This window comes from Octopus bimaculoides, chromosome 9 (genome assembly GCF_001194135.2).
Source record: "Octopus bimaculoides isolate UCB-OBI-ISO-001 chromosome 9, ASM119413v2, whole genome shotgun sequence".
NCBI classification, from domain to species: domain Eukaryota; kingdom Metazoa; phylum Mollusca; class Cephalopoda; order Octopoda; family Octopodidae; genus Octopus; species Octopus bimaculoides.
The window spans coordinates 8355919-8359377 of NC_068989.1; the positions used below are offsets into that span (position 1 = coordinate 8355919).

Sequence of the window (3459 nt, forward strand, 5' to 3'; positions counted from 1 at the left end):
TGTGACAGAAGTATCATCTAATGTTTGTGGTGAGAGCAGTGGAGACGCTTTCATTAGGAGTCAAATCGAATCAAGAGAGAGAAGAAAAAACCCAATCTCGGTGTTCGAGACAGAAAAGGACTTCAAATTGAAAGGAATTACAGTAATAATCAATTAGAATTGTTTAGTTTAGCTATTTTCAACATAACAAACAATTACCATTATGTCGTTTTAGGTATCTCCAAAACAATAAATCTTTGATTGTTCGTTTCTTTATTTGAGAATGAGATGCTAATTCTCGTCTACGAATAAAATTAATTGGCTTTATTACTTGGAACGAAACGGAATGCATTACAATTATTCGTATTATTTAGTTACATGGAACTATTTCGAATAAATTGGAAATGCTAATTATTTTTATCACCAAAATGTGTCAAGAATCAAAAATTGGTTTTATTTTAATATTTGTGTAATCTAGACCTCATGTAACACAGATATTCGGTGGCCTAGTATTAAAAATAATAAAGAAAACAAAGTCGAAAAGTCTATTTATTTCACATAATTTCAAAATTTCAAGTGAGTTGCGGCGTCTGAAAATATAAATTTTAGACCTTGGAATTTTAAATCCTTGTTATTAAAGGTTTTCGCAAAACAAAATGGATTCGTAACAATGAATGTAAAAAATAAAATTAAGAACGGCAAACGTGTTATAAATTGATTTTCTAGCTCATTATTCAAAATTTCAAGTGGGCTGCGGACCCTGAAAGTATCAATTTAAGAACTTCACATTTTAAGACAACTGTTGTTAAAGGATTTTGCAATAAGGAATATATTTTTGAAAGCATATTTTGAAAATCTGTGTAAAAAATACCTTTTTTGCTCCACCCCTACTATACAGATGGGCGAAAACGCTTACAGCATACATTTCTGCGGCCAATAGTTATTTATATGTTTTTTAGATTTCAATTATTTCTGTGATAAAATAAGTATTTTCACGCCTACTATCGCGGGTGTTACGTTCCAAATTCCCCCACCCCGATAAGTGAAAATCCGTGAAGTAGAAACTGTACTGTATAATTTAATTATTTTTATAATTTGTATATATTTATTTTATTATAAATGCAAAACAACACCACACACTCGCCTCCTGAGTTTCGTTTTCCATACATTATATGCAATTCTTTATTTACTCATTTACGGTACACTACGCATTTTCTTTTGATATATTTTAATTAATGTAGTTCTATATTCAAGAGATGAATTATCTACATTATTTACATTTGACGGATATTTGTCCTCATATTGTTTGTTAACACAAGGCCCACAATTTTGAGGAAGGAGAGCCAGTCGATTAGATCGACTCCAGTACGCAACTGGTACCTAATTTATCGACCCCTAAAGGATGAAAGGCAACGTCGACCGCGGTGGAACTTGAACTCAGAACGGAAAGACACGAAATACCGCTGAGCATTTCGCCCGGCGTGCTAACGTTTCTACCAGCTCACCGCCTTGCAATTACAGAATGTTCTTGCTGAAAAAGCTGTGCAGTTATGCCATTCCTGAAAACCCATAAATGCGAAGCAAACGTCTCGACCTCCCGATCACGTGTTCGCCCAGCCTCTACATATACACGTGTTTACATGCTTACGGGCATATGAACACTGTTTAGAAAGTGAAGGAGAGTAGCGTTTCGTTTTAAGGGTTGATACATCACTTGTATTAAATGAATAACAAAGACATCGAGGAAATGAATCGTATTTCTATTAAGCTTTTATTTTATTCCTAACCACATCACGATAACTATTACATCATTCTTATTTTATAAGAGATTTTATGCTTGAATACAATAACACGTTGTAGATATATTTCTTCTTTCACCATTAAATTTTTTTTCATTATATGTAAAGTGAATTTCTTTTGGACTTTTTCATTTACAACTGCTGGCTATCTAACGTTGAATGATACGTTAAGTCATCTCTGAGATGAAAACCTATAAAACGTGCATTCTAATTGATTGCTTCTATTATAAATTTTACATTAATTTTACTGTTTATCACAAGCTTCCTGGGAAATTGTTCTTTAATTACATTGCATTATATTATGATTTATTTACTTATATTTATTTACATTTAATCATTATCAGCTTCTGGTCATCTTTATCATTGAATTCAAATTTTCTGATAATCAACAAAATAGAATTGAAGTTTCTTTTTTCTTCATTATTTGTAAGACTTTTACTTCCTATAATGTAGGCTAATTGCGCAATAAACGTTTGATTAAAACAATTAGATCTGCATTGAAAATATATTTACTGTATCAAATAGTGGTAACGTTTCTTCTTTTAACGCAGTTAAAAAAGATCGTACACTATGAAAATAGTAAAGTCAATGAAGAAAATGCTTTTTCGTTTGTCAAAAGAAGTAATTATATTTGATCTTGCGAACATAAAGCAGACATATATAACACTTAAAAGCAATAGTCGCTTGAAGGTCATTCTCAGCAAACTTATGTCTAGGTCAGGACCATATAACATTTTCTAATATGTAGTGACGAATTCAGTCAGATGCTGTTTGATAATCTTCAGACATATTCTTTTCTACTTCAGGCACAAGGCTCGAAATTTTGGGGGAGGGGTTCAGTCGATTAGATCGACCCCATTACGGAACTGCTACTTAATTTATTGAAAGGATGAAAGGCAAAGTCGACCTCGGTGGAATTTGAATCCAGAACGTAAAGACAGACAAAATACCGCTAAGCATGTTGCCCGGCGTGCTAACGTTTCTTATTTCCTTATTGCCCACAAGGGGCTAAACTAAACATAGAGGGGACAAACAAGGACAGACAAAGGGGTTAAGTCGATTACATCGACTCCAGTGCGTAACTGGTACTTTATCGACCTCGAAAGGATGAAAGGCAAAGTCGACCTCGGCGGAATTTGAACGTAACGGCAGACGAAATACCGCTAAGCATTTCGCCCGGCGTGGTAACGGTTCTGCCAGCTCGCCGCCTCGTCTATAGATATATTGCACTCACTCTTCTTGTCCATTATATTTTTTGGACCAATTGTTGTTGTATAACTGTGATCCATCGCTGATTGAGTAAAACTTTGCTCAAAGATATTCCAGCTATAAACACCGTTTCTATTTCAGACATTTGATGAAGTTTTAACTGCAATTTCTAACAAATCGAACGGCCGCATAGAGGCTCTTTATTCGAATATAGTTTTTGTTCACTTTTGTTGCTTTTGTGAGCGAATGACAAGTTTGGAAGGTGTGTGCACTGTGTATGCATAAGATAAATTTACAACGACTTCTTTATTTCTTTTTGATACTTTTATTGTCATAGAGGTGTTGTATTTAAATCCGAGTATGAATGATTTCGACGTGTGTTATATGTCTGTTTCGTGGCGTATGATACAGCGTGGTAAGTGACGTTGAAGGCTCCGTGGTTAAGAAATTAGTTATATATGAGAAATTAGTA

General features: G+C 34.0%; 1 protein-coding gene across 1 annotated transcript in view; it reads left to right on the plus strand.

Moving 5' to 3' along the window:
- Positions 1–3459, plus strand: part of LOC106882137 (neuronal acetylcholine receptor subunit alpha-7) — a 612265-nt gene that overhangs the window by 85288 nt on the left and 523518 nt on the right. The gene's annotated exons all lie outside the window — the stretch shown is intronic.